Below are 17,692 nucleotides of genomic sequence, written 5' to 3' on the forward strand. Positions count from 1 at the left end.
TATCTTCCCTAAGATGTATTGCTTGTTCTAGCTGCAGCGTCTTGGGAATTTTTGTTGTTGCTGATATTTTTTTTTCCCCTTTGGTTTCATATCACTGATGTGCTACCAAAGCAAACTTGACATTCAAGTAGGATAATGTTATCAGTTTCATGTTGTACTGTACTGCACACATCCTACTTCATTCTCCTCCTGTCAGCGACAGCAACTTGAACAGGCTGTAAGTATTCAAGACAATACAGTAAATGGAGGCGAAGAATGGTGTGCTTTTTTTCTTGTTTATTTTTATAAATAAAATCTTTTCACTATTGAGGCAGTGTTAATGTTAACCTTTTGTAAAGACAAAAAATACAGCTAAAGATGCCTAAAGGATCTTACCTTGGAACTTCAAGTGCCTTTTTTTTTTTCTTTTTTTTTTTTCTCTTATCCATGCAGTCAAAGAAAGTAAGACCAGAAGAGTTTGTTGAAAAAGTTGGCTGATCATCCTGTATATATACAGGCCATGGTACTTCTTGCAATTACCCTGTATGAAGACAGTAAATTGTATATGACTAATGCAAATTTGTACTTTGCCATTATATATATTCTGGAAAGGGTGCTGATTCTTACTCTTGTGGTATCAAGATTTGAAGAATCCATGATGACTAGCTTTGGTAATTTGGGCCACTGATTAATCATTCTTTCTGGAACTTCTGTCCACTACTGAAGGATTTTTTTAAGCCTTCATCACCTTGAAGTACGATTGGTGTTTTCTGCCAATGGAGGCACTTGGAAACTGCAGAAAAGTCTGTTCTCAGAACTTAGAATCATAGAATAGTTAGGGTTGGAAAGTACCTTAAGATCATCAAGTTCCAACCCCCTGCCATGGGCAGGGACACCTCACACTAAACCATGCCACACAAGGCTCTGTCCAACCTGGCCTTGAACAGCACCAGGGATGGAGCATTCATAACTTCCGTGGGCAGCCCATTCCAGTGCCTCACCACCCTCACAGTAAAGAACTTTCTCCTTATATCCAATCTAAACTTCCCCTGTTTAATTTTCAACCCGTTACCCCTTGTCCTATCACTACAGTCCCTAATGAAGAGTCCCTCCCCAGCATTCTTAAGCTTCTCTGTAAGTTGAAGAGGTTGAACTTTTAGTTGTTAAGTATAACTCTCTTATTGTGTTCTCTCTGACTTTATCACTTTATCATACATATTCCACAATTTTTTAAGCTAATTTTGATGTCAGTAATGCTGTGTGAAGAAACACTGCAACTTGATGTTGAAGACTACTGGGATAATACATGTTCTTGCAGAGGCTTGCTTCATACAGATGTTACTAGTAGAGCCCTATTTTACATTAGTGGTGGCTCTGAGATCTTTGGAATAAGTGCTTATTAGTTATTTTTAGCATCAACTTTCTGATCAGAATTTTGGATAGTACAAAGTGAAATGCCTCACAAATACTGCTATCCTTTATTTGTAACCCCTTATTTAATCCAGTAGTTTTGTTACACTCATCAGAGGATGAAACCTGCTTTGTTTCATTAGATATATTCCAAATATCCATGATGTCTTGAACTAATCTAATAACTATTCTTTGCTTCTGTATTAATTGAATCCCCTGAAAATACTGTGTTTCCTTGTCTGGGTGGATGTCAGGTTATAAATGGCGTGTAAGTTATTTGAGTTGTCCTTCTTTGCACATTGACACTCCATTTTTTGGAATATCCTTGCTATTATGTACTCTATTAAAAGCTGCTAGTGGAGCAGAGATGACTTTATCCAAGCCTGTTAGGATTTATGCCACATGTTGTCAGAGGTTGTTTAGTCACAGTGAGAAATGAACAAGTGGTACCCCATCTTACTGTGCTGCAGTGTATTATCTTGCTTTTCTGGTACAGTGTACAATTAAGGACTATCCCTGTGTGACTAGAATGGTGCCTTCTGTCTTTATGTAATCTCTGTGTTAGAAACTTAATGTGTCTTTTGTGTTGTTAGATCATGTCCATCTTGTAATGTTGATAACCACTATGACCAATACCCTTGAAAAAGACCTTACAATTTTAAGCATTGCTAAACATATTTTTTTCATCTTTAGCTTCGCTATTTTGACTTACTGTAACTCATCTAAGCACCATGCAGAAATCAAGAGTGGTTGGTGTCCCTGGATCCAGCCCTGGATCTAGAATGGCTACTTACGTGCTTGCTGCATGGGGACCAAATCAGACCCCTAGATCTCAACCCATGTATGCTCCTGGTCATCTGCTTCTTGGTCATCACTGTGGGAGGGAGAAAGCCATACCTGTTAACGTGAAGCACCCTCCCTCCCATGCAGAGCCAGCTAACCTACTCTCCTCTTTGCCCACTCCCTTTTCTCAAACAGTACAACTTTCCACGTTACTGTTATGCAAACTATGCCAGCTGGTTTCTATAGAAATCCCAAGTTCCTGCAGTTGTTTCTCTTATTTTATTTACTTTTAAAACCTCTTTCCAGTGACCTTCTAAACAGTCCCAGCAGCTGACCTGAGCTTTCTGCCAATAAACTGTGTTGCCACGGGACCTTTTCTTTGCAAGCTTCCGCTTTGTGTCTCTCTTGCCAGGTGCCAGAATATCAGATTCCTGATTTGCAAGTGCCCGGTAAACACAAAGTAATTGAGAAACTTAGACGAGTAGCAATGTCTGTAAGGGAGTATCTTGGGAATTAGAAAGTTTTACCAGGGTTTGTTTTGTCCTGTGCTCACCTAGGTACCTCAGCTACAGAAACAAGCACTAATCTGTTTCAAGATAAAGAAAGTTTTACATAGTTGAACAACTTCTCGGTGCCTTTTGTTTTTTTGCCAGCAGAGCAGTTTGTCAGTTCCCTCTTCTTCAGTGTTAAAATTCTAGGTGTTAAGAGTTTTTGCCTTCTGATGCAGCTTAAAGAAATCTTTGAAGTAAGGTACATTAGCATATAAACTCTGGAACTCCTTGGTTGCACTTGGGTCAGGATAATAAATGTTTGTTCAGGTACTCTGTCTTAGGAAATGAGTGTTTTCTTCCTTGTCATAATACATTAGCTATTGTGCCATATTTTTGTTCAACACTTGTCATATTTTTCAAACGTGGGCTTATTATTTCTCATTTCTGTTTCCCCAAATTATAGCTTGAATGTTCTTTTGATCTTGCCTGCTTCAAGTCAGAATGAGTGTTTCTTTCATACATATGAATGTCTCCCTTCCTTGGGGGATTCCTCTCTGACTGGCAGAGGAAATGGAAATGGATCAATCATGTGTCACTTCACAGTGTTAAAGATGATGTGAGCTTTATCTCTTACCAATTCTGGTAGAATGCTTGTTCCAATTGCACAGCCAGCATCCGTGTTTGGTAGCTGGTATCTAATGAATCATGTTTTTGTAGGGTTTGTCATATGGCTTGTACCTGGGCAGTGAATCTGAAGCACTCTTAAGTATTGCAGATTTGCTGTCTGTTGATGAATTGTTCAGTTGCTTGCCACATGTAACAAGTTTGATATTTAGAATGTGTTTTTATTAATTACACATAAGGCATTTGTGCAGTGATTGTGCATTAAGTAGCGTGCAAGAGCCTTTCTCCAGGACAAATGACCAAAAGAGTATTTTCTGTTGGAAGAAAAAAATAAAGCATTTTGGGAAATGAGAAACTAGCCAGAATGTGCGATAACTTCATTTTTTTTGTAAGAAAGAATATGGAATGACACCATATGCAAACAGCAGTTTCAAAAGTATATTTTCTCACAGAGTTTATTAGGGACACATGATATGTCCCATGTTTTGTATGTATGGTTTTATATAGGCTTTCTTTTGGGGTTTTAATTAAATTGTGCTGGGAAAAATCAGCATAAGAACGATCCACAATAGGAGGTCTGTAGAACTTGTGCATGTGCCAGAGGGGATCTATCATTTGCTTTTCCTGGTTCTCCTGCATTTAAGTGCTCATTTGCAATATTGCATTAATGTAGGGGTTTTGAGTGAATTATAAAAGGAGTGGATAACAGCTTGCTTTGGCTGTAAAGCTGCACTCTCATATTTTTGGCAGTAGGTAAAAAGGGCTGATTAGGAGAATGTATTTCCTGTATATTCAAATATAAACCAGATACTCAGTCACGAAAAAGTCATTCACTGTTTTCCAAAGACCTTGTTGGGCTTTTTATTTTTTTTACCAATGTGAAATGATAGTTTGAGTGAAAAACTGGGCAATGTGTTAGTCCTTACACACAGAACAAGCATCGAGAAAAGGTGATTGTATTAATTCTTTCCTTCCTTCCTTCCTTCCTCTGTGTATTCTGTGATTGTTTCTGGCTTTAAACAGATGACACTCCCTAAGGACCACATTAATGCTTTTAATCCTTCAAAGCAGGAGTGAAAGTGAAATTACTGTAGATGAATATAAAAAAAGGCTTTAGTGGTTTTGATGCTTCAGGTTTCATATAAATTTAAAAAATGAACATCAGATCTGTAGCAGAGGGTTGTCCATATTCTGCTTGTTGATGCTTGCATTTTTTTTTTTTTTGTGGTCTCCCTTTTAAATACTTACATTGTCTTTTGTATTATGTAAGAGATCAGCTTTTTTTTCTTTTTTTTTTTCCCAGGTCCAGTTTGTAAACACTCCTTTCTGTTGGTCTTCTCTTAGCCTGCTTAGAGGCACTGCTGTATGTTTCTCAGGCTGATCAAGTGGTGGTGACAGCTTTAAGTAGCTAGAGGAAGCTGTGAAGAACTTAGGTAAATAGACAGAAAATATATTCTGGGTAATAGTCACATTCTCCCACTTATGTTGTGCCGGTCAGTTTTATAAGGGGGTTTTGGATGATGTGGTAGGTAAAGTGTCATAAGCACAGACCTGTATATCCAGGAAATCCCTGTTTCTTAATGAGGCTCATTGAAGAAGATATGCCTTGATGCTCCCTATGGTTCTGCAGCCATTTTTCCAGGCTGTGATCCTGAGTATCCAGTGTAGCTGACTGGCAGGTCCCTGTAGGACAGAGCATCTGCACCCTGCATCACTGGGGTCCAGAAGCCAGGAGTAAAGTTGGAGTTGGATGTGCTTGGTAACTGGGCAGGGCTACTGGCTTCATACCTATACTTACTTCTGTGCTGCTCTTCAGAATGGGGGTCCTGCTTTCAGCTCTGACTAGAAATGACTAACACGTGGCATTGCAGGTAGTAGTAGAAGAAATCTGCAGAGCTTTTGCTTGAAGAGAAGGGTGTTACATTTATATGTAGTGGAAGAAAGAAGACGTAAAAAGGCACTCAGTATTGTGCATATCCTTTCTCAAGGTGGCCTTGGACTGCCTTCCACCTAGAGAGAGTTATAGCTGATAATCCTATATCTAAAGCAGTTCATAAAGTGGTATTGAAAGGTACTGTCCAAGTGGCAGCTGCATATCTCTGTTAGATTCAGTTGCCTCCCTGGCATACGTAATCCAGGATGCTTGCTCTGTAGTCCTGACTTACTGATGGGCTTTCTGCAAGTTAACCTTACCTCTAATGGAAAGTGTTATTATTGTTCACAGTGTTGTTATACAGTATTTGCTGGGGGAACTGTGCCTTGACGATGCAAACTTTCTAATGGAAAATGACATCCCAGAAGCTCATAGTTAGCTTTGGGGCTGTGGGATGCTGTATGCTTGGGCTGGCAACTGTACCTTACAGGAGCTTAGCTCTTTATACAGGTGTATGCGTCTTCTGAAACTTTTTCCAACACGAGCCTGCTGTTTCCATTAAAGGACTTTATGAGGCTCCCTACACATCATATCTTGCACAGCTTACCATATTGGCTCTTAAAAGTGGCTTTGAATACAATGCCAAGGCCCCCCAGTAGCAGCTTTATGGGCTGCTAGCAAGCTGGGAAGCCCCAGTTGGCTATCCCCATGCTAGTAGAGCCTCCCACATCGGCTTTTCCAGCTAAAATGATGAAGCACCTGTTTAGTTTATTTCCATTAAATATGACTTTCATGCTGAATAAAGCAGGGAGCATTGAGAATTGCCACAAGCTCTTCTTCCAGAAGTGCTTCTTCCTATTTGAAGAAAAAACAGATTATAATTGAACACAAACACCTAATCCCCCTCTGTACTGCACTGCCAGTGCCTGTGTAAAGGTCTGTCTGTAGGCCCTAAAAATGAAAACAAAAGCTTCATCATCAAGGTAGTATCTGTTTCTTTCAGGATCTGTGGCATGAAGTTATTTTTTCTTGGTTTCTGTTTTGTGGAGTTGGTAAAAAGCCACAAATACCAGTATTTTGTGGGGAGATCTGTCACTCATTGCATATGCATCAATTTATACATGAGCTCTGGGGGACAGACTTCTAAACTCATCAGTGCTTCTGTGGATCAGTGATCATTATGATCAGTGGATCATTAGATCTGGAATAAGCTGATCAGAACACTTTTGTAGTCGTTTTTTAAGAGGCAGGTAGAAGCCACAGCCTGTAGCAGCTGATGGTGGCTTAGAGGCAGGGTGCTGGCAGGCAGCAGTTGGGAGCAGCTCTCACTCCTTCTTGCCTGCCTATGAGTGTCCAGGCACACACAGTATATTGTGGAAGTGCAAAGTGATGTCTCGTAGCCTTAACATGAGCTCCAGCAATTTTTAGGGTAGACAAAAGTGGAAAGGTGTCCCACTGAAATGTAAGTTTCTTGTAAGCAGCAATGTTAAGAGGCATGCATGGATGTATAACACAGCTTGGCTGGGTTTTCTGCTGCCTGTGTAGTTGCTTCACAGTGCACAGGGAAAACAAGTGTGTAAAACCTAATCATCTTCTTGCATTCTAATTTTAAAAGTGATGAAAGGATGTACCATCAAGTGATGAATCAGACACTTAAAGCACAGTACAGCTTGTTGTGTTGTTTTTTTTTTAGCAGTGATAAGGACTGAATGATAGTATTTTTGTTCTGTGGGATAAATGTTAAAATGCGAGGGGAATACAGCTGAATGATATGTAAATACACATTTTATTCTCCTCAGTGAACACAGAGTTAAAACTCAGCTGCTTAGTAAACCCCATTTAAAGATTAGAGCACTGAAGAAACAAACACTAGATAAGCTTGTAATTTAACAACAACGTAGTCTGGCTTCTTTTTTAAAGGAAGAAAAATACCCTAAAGATTTTATGCAAGTATGACACATATGAAAGAAACTTCCTACAATAGAAGTTCAATGCTCTGTTTAACTTGGATCTGAAGATGAAGAATCTCAGGGAGACAGGAGAGGTAGAGTACAAGCAACTTTAGATCTAACCAGGCTGCATTACCAAAGAGAATTTGGGAATTTGTAGTACAGTTTTGAAAAGACACTGCCAAGGTAAATTCTTTTCAGTCTAATTAGTAAAGGAGGAAGAAAGTGTTCAGTTGTTTATGCTCACCATCTGCCAATGTTGTATTTCTGTTTTTATAAGAGTTTTCTACTTCGTGTTGCTTCACATTGACAGTTGGAGGAAGGACAATACATGAAACAAAAGGCAGCATTGGATAGGGAAGAAATGAACTCAAGGATAGTGCTGGAATGCATGTGTATCCTTTCAATAAGTGGGGAAAGCCAGGCAGGACTCAGTGGGTTTGATTTAGACCCAATACTGTGTTTTGAATATAGCAAGCCAGTCAATAATGGTCTCTGCTTTTGGTTAGTCCTAGATCAGAATACAACACATGTTGTAGTTCACTTCCAGATGTGATTTCCCAGGGTGATTCAGAGGTTCAAACACTTCAGTGAGTCACAAAGCAGGGTGTCAGCAACCACATCTTTCAAGGTCACGATGTTCAGGCAAGAGCCCAGAGAGGAGGTTGTAAAAGGCTACCATGCAGATTGATTACAAAACTGTTCCACGTTCTCATGAAGTCTGTGTATGAATATGGCTGGAGCCTGACATCTTATAGCTCTGGCATGTCTACAAAATTTCCAACATCTTTTTTACACAAAGACTACAGGCAACATCAGCCAGCACGTGGCTTGTATTATTTTCACGTTACTATTGTTAGGATTTTGAATGTTGACTAATCTGTTATTGCTGTGGTGTATTACTGAAACAAAACGTGGCCTTATTTTGACAGGGAAATGTATGTCCTGTGACACAACTGCTTTGTGATCTATTGCACTGCCTTGTTAGTTTGACATTTTCTATTAATGCGAAAGGGAAGAGGAGAGCAGAGTAGAGGAGCATAAGAAGGAGAGATGTTCATCTGGCCATGAATTTTCCCTCTCTTTGAGAGGCTCTCATGTCCTTTACCAGTTAGCCACCACCCCAGTACTATGTGATGTGCTTGCCCACTCAGAGTTTAGCTGGCAGTTCAGGCACAGTTGGTTCCCACTGCAAAATCACTGCAGGCAAAACAGCTCCACTGGTCTTCCTGGGCTTCCCTGTGGCTCACTTGGCTGCCAAGCTTGGGAAATAGGAGTGTATTCTTTTTGGTTTAGCCAGAATATAAAGATCCAGGCATTTTCAAGTAAGTGTGATCATCCTTAATTTCACTTTATTTGAAACAGATTATATGGATTACTTTAGATGGTTTTGATTTTTTGGTTATGAGTTTTGATGTGAAAAAGCTCAAATTTTATGTACACTGTCAGATTTTTCTCAGCTTTCATGATGCAGGTAATTTGTGGGTTTTACTGGAGATGAAGATTTATGGAAGCAAAAGTTTATGCAGATAATTTTGTGCATTTTTTTTTCACTTTCAGAGAAAAAAATCACAGATGTTATTTGAAGAGTTGGCATAAGATTTCTGATAACATGACTTAATATTTTAATTATTTAACTATTTAAGTATTAATAATTCCCAGTCATTAGTTTCATTTTCACTGTGCTGTTTCGTTTGGCTGTTCTTTTATTGATCTGATTTTATTCAGTAGGAGCAGCAATGATTATAGACATTAATTTCCAATAAAGATCTTGTGTTACTCTGTTAAAAACAAAACCTTACCCCCCCCAAAGACTCTTCTGAAAATTCCTATCTGAATGGGAAGTTTGAACAGCTGTCAAACATCACAGTAATATGTGTATGTGTGTAGGGAGGCAGAGGAGGTGTTGATTTGAAAGGGGCCCTGGTGTCTTCAGAGGAATCCTTAAACAGTTGTGTGTTTAACCACTCTGGCTTTCTTTGAAATCGGTACTTTTCTCATAATTTAAGAGAATATTGTGCATAATACAAGCTTTTAATCAGCATGCTTACTGTCCTATGTTAGTCCTTACAGGGCAGAGTGCAAATGTTTTACATCTGTGTCAGAGTAGCATCTCATGCAAAGTAGTTCTCAAGATGTGACCGAGAGTGCTCATGTCATAGTCCCAAACCAAGAGCGCACGCCATTGCCACCTGGGGTGTGAGGTTTTAGCTGGTATTTGGAGTTGTATTTCAGTGGACAGGTGGAAGTAATGATGACAATAAGAATGTCTTTGATGCCATATTTAGCAAGTGCTCTTTTCCTCAAGTGGGATGATCAAACAACAGGAAGCAGTTTCCTCACTTGTAATACGAAGCCTGGCTTTGCAGCCAGCACCCTGTCTGAAAATCTGCCTCTCGGTTGTAGGGAAGAATAAACCATTGATTTCCATGCTGCTCATGACTTCCATGTTGGGCTTGCTCCTCCATGCAAGTTTAAAGCAGGAAATACACCTGGAACCAAGCCAGCTCTTCATCGCTTTAGGTACATCTGTACCATCACAGTTGCAAGAGGCTGAAAGCCTCCTGCCCCTCTTAGGAAGCTTATGTCCTGACTGCCCTCAGGGCAGGCAAAGAAAATCACTGAGTTAGGGAAATCTGGCCATGAATTGGTGGCTATTGCATTTTTCTCCCCATGAGTGATGTGCTCCAAAACCCTGATAGTTCCCATTATGAATGCAAGCTAGATCATACCAGGAAACCAGAACTGCAGAATTTTGTCAAGCATATCTGTCAAACAGCAGAAGTGTAAATTACTGTTCATGCTGGTCTTTGAGTGGGGGCTTTCATTGTTAGCACTCCAGTGAGTTAGGACTTGCTTGATTTGAATGAACAGAGTGTGACTGCCTCATGTACGAACTCAATAAAGTATTTATTAGGAAATGCATGTTCATGTGAATATTATAATGCTTGTAATTATGTGGAATATAGTGTTAGGTGCATGTATTTGTAATATTTGAATAATAGATAATATAATCCCTGTATTCTAATAGCTCGTTAGCTATTAAAATACTCTACTATTATTTATACTAGAGGTATATTTGGTCTGTTTTCCCTATACATATGGGTAGACACACTGCATATGTTTTCCTCTGTTTCATAAAGGAAAGAGCAAATATAAATAAATTCCTCTTTTATTTATGTAGGTAAGTTTTACATCAGTGGTTGGAAGGGAAAAGGCCTGTAAATTAGATTGTAGTTAAGCACTACTGCATGTGATCTCTTAATTTATGTGTGTGGCAAACTCAAAGGTGAGATGACCCAGATCTGATTGCGATCTTTTATCAGCGTAAAGCAGATGGACAGCAGCAGCTCCCCATGCGGCCACGATGCTCTTGTCAGTGGGAGTCATCCAGAGATCACAATCTGAAAAATTTACATATTCTAGATAAGAAGGTGAAACTTTATATTCTGTGGTGCTTGTTTTGAAAGAACTGTAAAAGAAACCTCTTCTTCGCTGGGTTTCTACTTGTCCTCAGTTTTCTACTGTTTCCTTTTCTTGTGCTATGAAGTACAAAAAAAACCCTAAGCTGACAGTAGTGTAAAATAAAAGCTATTTGGTACTTCAGAAAAGGAACACACTCTGAACAGTCTATCTGCTACTAGTGGGGCATACAACTGGGTCTCTGCAATAAAAGTACTACAGGGTGCCTTAGGTCCTCTCTGAGCAGGCAAAAATGGATTTCTGAACAGAGCATGGTCATCATCACTGGAGACAGTACTTGATGTTATGGAGAGTTCTTCTCTGTAGAGAGAGACAATAAGTATACTAAAGAGACAGTAAGTATACTAATGTGATGAATTTTCAGCCCTTTTGATTTCTTCAGAATACTGGTTTATTTTACTTGAGCACTAGCATAAACTTGTGCCACATGTATTTCTTGGATGTTACTGTGTAAAAATAGCTGCAAATTGCCAAGAACTGGCTTCTGAGATACTAATGTGAATTTTCAAAAGACTTTTTATTTAAGGTTAAATTAAAGAAAAACAAGGGGAAGACCTTGAAGGTCTTTGTGTAAAAAAAAGAAACAAAACAAAAAACAACAGACCCCAAACAACACAAAATGAACCAAACAAGGAAGAAACAAGATCAAAACCAACAAACAAAACCAAACAAGACAAAGTGTGTTGTGAATGTTTGGCTTGTGAAAATATTAATATGGGAAACAACACCCTAAAAGAAACAAGGGTCTTAACCCTTATGCAGATGTGATGGGTATCCTCAACTTAAAGCTCCAAAATACTAGATTTTATTTTGAAACAGGATGTGCCTTCTGAATATGGATGAAGAATCAGACTACCCAGTTTTCTTTAGATAGGTTATTTCTCCATTTAGACTGTGGTACTCCATTGCTATTCCTCTCATCTTACATGAATTTTTAAATTTCCATAGAAACTATGTGGCTTTTATTGCAAATGGTTGTGTTTTGGTTTTGTATTGACAGACTGTATAAAATGTTTCAAGTGTGTGAATATATATTTTTAAAATATCACTGGATGAACCTCCAATTACGCATCCTCCAATTTTACCAGAGCTAAGAAAAGGTTGAGCAAAATTAGAACTTGTTGAGACCACCTCCCATTTTAGGTTTGTGTTTGATTTTGCTGCTGTTGAATTCAGGGCAGTAATTAACTCAGTGAAGGAATGTAGTACAGGAGCCTGGATCTGGATGATTTGCTTTCCTCCTAGTTTTCCCACACCAACCTAGACCTCCAAGATAGATATCCCCCTCTCTGAAAATGAGACTCAGGCAAAGTGTAAATTCTTCATTTCCTGAAATCTCATTGTTTAGGCCAACAAACATGCAGGTCAATATGCAGGTTGCAGAACCGAAACTGAACACCAGCTTAGTTTCCCTGGATCAATGAAGTGTAATTTGAGGCTTGTGGTTGTCTGTCCAGCTTGAAGAACCAGCACTGAGAACAGAGGCTCAGCACCCGTTCCTTTGGATATTTGAGGAGCAAAATACTGTTACCACTGTTCACTTCTGCTGTCATTTGGCTCAGTGCTGTGCTGTTTAGCTAGGCCAGGTGTAAATTTGTGGTAATGTTTATGCCAGCCAGTTCTCATAGAATAGAGGCATCTTGTGCTGTCCCTATGTAGGTAATCTGGGGGGGGGGGGGGGGGGGAAGGAAAATAAAAATTTTAGCTCTGCAGATGTTCACATAGACAGTCTCTTACAGCAGAGCTGCTTGCTCTCACTATAAGTCAGTCTCTCTCCATAAAATCAAGTCGCAAAGAGTCCTCAGTGAACAATAAATGAAAAACTTTACACAAATCTGGCACCAGATGCAGATTAAAGAGCAGTAGATGTAACGGGCTGTCCTGGGTTCAGCTACCTAATGGTGTTCTCCGCAAGACATATGAAAGATTAAACTGATAGCTTCTACCCTCAGTGGGAAATGGTGCATATAAATGTGTGCTGTCTTGAATATCTTTGGAGTGTGACTGCTGCTTTTTGCATGGGGAGCCTTTTTTTAGTCAGTAGAAACTTGGGCTTACAGTGTTTAGTTGAATTTCAGGATGCTAATTAATTATTAGGCTTCACTGAGTGTTCGCTAGGACGTAATCAGATCTGCATTTTAAGTGAGTATGTGGTTTTGTTTGTTTTTGTACTGAAGAGTTCATTAGAAGTTGATGGGAGTTGAGTGGGTCTGGGCCCAATCATGCACCTCTTCCTGAAGTGCCTAATTCAAATGATTAGGTTGTTTGGTGATAAGAAATACAATGTCAGCAGGATCCTAATTATTTAATCTACCTAACCACAACATGAGCATTATGAGGAATGCATATAGGGAGATCAAAACTCTTACATCTCCATAGCAGCAATGCTAGAAAAGGAAAAAGGTGCCTCTTGTTTGTGTGTATATGCAATATTGTACTATTGCACTGCTTGACACGTGTCTCCATAGAAGATGTGTCACTCCTTGGTAATAGTTAAAACTTTATCTGTCAGTTTGCTTAAGTGTGATTGAATTATAATGCTGATGTTAAATGCACATTATCAAATATAATTGATGTATCTTTCTACTCTGTTGCAGATTACATCTTGAACTGTAAGACAAGAATATTTCTTGAAAATTAAGAGATCCTCAGGTAAGGACTAAGTTAAGCAGTTTTCTTTTTATAAAGATCATACCATTGTTAATAAGCACCAGCATGAAGTAAACACAGAGGACAGTTAGTGTTTGTGAACTGTACTTTGAAAAGGTGCAGAAAAATCACCTGAGTTGTTCATAGTGATACAAGCTGAAGTAAACAGGCTACTTGAGAAGGACACATGTATGCATGATTGGATGATCTTACTCTTTTGAATGCTTGGTACCTAGGATGTTTTTCAGGAAGGGATTAGAAAAGAATTGTCTTCTGACAGAAAAATGGGAGCCAGCTGAGAAAGCAGATGGAGGTAATGGGCAGCACTCTGACACTAGGTTTTAGCAGCATGACTCTGGTCCAGGCTTCTTACTGTTTCTCTGGTATTTCCAGAGGAGCATTGGTAGACCTAAACTTAGCATTCAGGAAATGTCACTCCTCCCCTAGGGGTTATTGCTAAGTAATAGCATACCCAGCAAGTTAAGTTGTCCTTCTTTGACTGATGTCTCCCCTGGGATAAACAAGCAGTAGTTCTGCAGAGTGAAAAATCAGCAGCTCTTTGGTTAAACAATCTGTTAAAACTCCTGCCTTGTGCTTAAGAAAAAAGGATTTGAGGCTTTTCAGGAGGATTGTTGAAAGATTAAATAATTACTCTCTTCATTATGGGAAAAGTCCCAATTTGTTGGAAATGGTGGTTTAAAGCAATATAGTCACAGCTGACATAAAAATAAAATGTGAAGTTTTAATTTGTCAAATAATGGGGTGGGGGGTTGTTCTTATTTTACTTCTAATGAAGACTGGTACAGTGCACCTAAGAAGTTCACTCGACTCCAAGTAAAGGAAATACATTAATTTGATAGATGTTTACAAAGCATATGAAGATACCCTCCAAGTTATGAACTGTCAATTCACTTTTCCCAAGTAATGAAAACTTCGTGAACTGTTCAGTCTACAGGGCCTTTGCTGTCCTTTCAGTTTCTTCCATTTATATACATATATATAATCTTAAAGCTCATTAAAAAAATACAGGAAGTTGTTGAAATTTGATAATTAAACATTTTTCCATACATAGATAACTCTTCCTGACCACATCATATTCTGTTACCTTGCCTGAGTATCATAAAAAGCCTGAAATTGAGAAATTGTGTTGAAATTCCTTTGGGTTTGCATTCTTGGAACTTTTCCTAGAGCAGTTTAACGACTTAATTTGCATTTGGTGTTAGAAAATTTATAAGACTCTGGTGCTTTGTTACTTATGCCTCGGTTTTGAAAGGAAAAAGAACGAATGTCTGTTAACTTTAAAATAAAATTGTAGCCTTTTCTTATAAAAATGGACATGTTATCACTGAAGTGGCAGTAAGTTGCATGGAGGTATTAAGAAAATAAAAAGCTATTTGCTATCTTCCAAAACTTATAATCTAAACAAATGAACTAAGCATAATCTTTTGTTCTGTTCCAAATCGTTGACTTCCCATGCCTGTAGAAAATGGTTATTTTTCTTGTTAGGCATTCAAGAAGGTTTTAAACTGAGTTTAGAAATATTTCATTTCACAAGAAACTTCTCACCCCCTGTGTTGGTTTTGAATCTTTTTAAGGCTAGTAATCTATTTACCATATGTAATTACATGATAGCTAGTACTGATCATGCTTCTCCGACATCATCTGCTTGAATCTGAGTAGAAATGAATACAGAGATGATAATAGTACCAATTCAGTTGCATAGATGTACACATTGCATTTGGTTGTACATCTTCATAGATGTAAATAGCTTTACTACTTCACACTGAGGATGCTCTGAAGGTCATTGACTTTTACTCTGTGCTTAAAATGTCTCCCTGGAGGAAGGGAATACCTTCAACATCTTATGTGCCTATCTAGTTCAAACATTTTAGGAAAAAAATGCACTAATAACTTAAACATAGAAAGAACCATGAGGAGGCCCATGATTTCTGTAAGGCCTGTAATATTCCTTGGTTTTAGATTCAGAAAAATTTTGAGCTGGCATATGCTTCATTATAGGATTCTCCCTGTAAAATGCTATAGAAGATTACTCTTTTAGCAGTAACTTTTTAACACTTGACCATTTATAATTCAAATCAAACTTTGAAGTTTTAGTGACTACTTAAATTTTTAATGCTCTCCCTTATGCGATGACTAAAGTATCTCCACTGAGTTGTGCTGGTTGTGTCTGCTACTGCTTTACCAATATAGAGAATTGTACTTCGAAGGTTGTATATATATATTTTGTTTATATATCTGCACTACCATTTATTACTGGAAAAAGCAATAATATAGGAAAAATCAATAAGAAGACTGGTGCTTCATGCCTTATGCACCTGAAAAACCTGTTTGAGCTCGGTTTTGCTTTGGGAAGGGCTTTAACGTAATTGTGGTTATTCCACAGATATTTATTCTGTGGGAAGAAGAAATAATAATATAATAGTAATAAGAAATAATAACATCAAACTTAATAACTTCAGCTGAAAGCTTTTTCTGCTAATATTTCACATGGAACCACTGCAGCTGGGCGTATGGCGATATTCAGGGATTGTTGCTCCATGGCCTGGGCTTGAAACCATTGTGATTCTTGAGCTGACTCCTGTTAAGCCCAGTGAGTTGTCTTATGGAGCACAACCACCTGAAACACTTCCTTATGGTAAGGGGGACCAGGGAGGAAGAAGACGGAGGTAGCACTCGTGATTTAGCTTTGTAAACTGGTTTCATTGACAGGGTCATGAGAAAAGTAGCGGCAGTCCGAGGGAAATAGAAGGAGCGAAAGGGTGGGACTGGGAGAGGAGAGCAAAGGAGTCCTTTCAGTAGTGACCTACTGTTGCCTGAGCTCTGCTGTTTCATAAAACATTCTTTCAAGTCAGTGAGGAATCCTCCAGTCTGGTGAGCAGGACAGGATAAAGAGGAGAATGTTTTACTGGTATCAGACCCCATGAAACATCTCCATCCCCATAACTCCTAAGGAAAATACTCTCTGAGCCTCTGTCCAGCTCAGAGCTCTTCCCGAACTTCTGTTATTCCTCCTCCTGAATCCTTTTGGCAGATTCAATTTACATCATGTCTGGGGATTTGATTAATTTCCTATTACTGGCCCAGTCCTGCAAATCCCTGTACTCAAAGTTTGGCAAGTATGCTATTGGATCTTGGTACAGGCAAGTTCTGTTCCTGCACATTCAACCTATGGCATGTTTACTGTATGGAAAGATACACCCAAACTGTGTTTGCTTGTTGAATAGGTGGCACTAGAAAGAGAAGTCTACCCTAGTAACAGAGTGAATAAACACCCAGCATAGAACTTTAAAGCAGTTTCCACCATATGCCTCAGTATCATAATTTTAAATTAGATTTGCTCAAAATCGAAATCCAGATTCAGGCTGACATCATACATATGACCCCCAGTAGCAATGAAAATTGAAAACATGAGACAAGAGCATTAATCACTGCATAGTTTATAAGCTTGCCCTGAATGTTCATCTGAAATGTTAACACTGTTTTATTATATCCAATAACATCTTAAAGTCAAAATTTATGAATACTGTAGGGTGCCCTAGATAAGGCATTCAGACTCGTTTTATTGTACTCTGGCTCAGATCTTTTGAGTCTTTAGTTAAGTGCACAGAGCTACTTGCATGCCCAACCTATTATTTTTAGTGCACTCATAACCTATTGCTTTTACTGGGATTGGAAGCATGAGCAAGATAGCAGGGATATGGTTTGGCACCTCCACTTGTGTGGACTTAGAAATTTGTACATGCCCAGTTGTAGGAGGAAGTGTTAAATGTCATCAGCATGGATCTGTCTGTGAAGTGAGGGTCATTGTTTTCTGGGGTTTTTAGTTTGTTTATCATTTTGAATTTTGTTTCGGAGTTCTACTAGTAGTTCTTTTTCACAGAGATAGTTGTTGTGGTGTTAAATGGTGTTTAATATGGACCATAATTAAATCAATTTAACTTACATGTGCATAACTGACCAGGACTGTAATCACATCTTTTTGGATGACTTTTCGGATGGTAATTTGGATGGAATTATCCCTTTAAACCAATTTGAAGTTTCATTAATTTTTTGAGTCTTAAGGTATTTTCATTGATTTTGTTTGTTTATAGCTAGTATTTTATAATTAACGTGTGCAGAATTTATTTGGTGGTTTGAAAGGAAATAAATTTAAAAAATGTGTTACTAATATCTAGTTGATCTCAAATTCATAATGCTTCCTCTATAATATATTCCCTTTACATGTCACCACATCGATGTATGACAGAATATTCAAAATATGATGTCATCTGTAGTGGACTTGAGTTTGGAAGAACACAAGGAAAGGTGTGATCATTCCTTTCCAAACTGTTTACAGGTACTGTTGAGAGTTTCTTCCCTTATCTTGAAGAATATAGCTCTTAGTCTTTTTGCCCTCCCAGTACACAAGTTAGAACTTTGCCTATAGTATT

The 17,692-nt window shown here is 38.5% G+C and overlaps 1 protein-coding gene across 1 annotated transcript in view; it reads left to right on the forward strand.

The window, feature by feature from the left end:
• Positions 1-13,202: 13,202 nt before the first annotated feature.
• BMPR1B (bone morphogenetic protein receptor type 1B) overlaps positions 13,203-17,692 on the forward strand; it is a 150,188-nt gene continuing 145,698 nt past the window's right edge. The window contains exon 1 of the mRNA XM_062637634.1: positions 13,203-13,244. The gene's annotated coding sequence lies outside the window, so the exon portion shown is untranslated. The remainder of the gene's footprint in view (positions 13,245-17,692) is intronic.

Source organism: Pezoporus occidentalis, unplaced genomic scaffold (genome assembly GCF_034315485.1).
Source record: "Pezoporus occidentalis ecotype Australia unplaced genomic scaffold, CSIRO_AGI_Poc_V1 ctg53, whole genome shotgun sequence".
Lineage (NCBI taxonomy): Eukaryota > Metazoa > Chordata > Aves > Psittaciformes > Psittacidae > Pezoporus > Pezoporus occidentalis.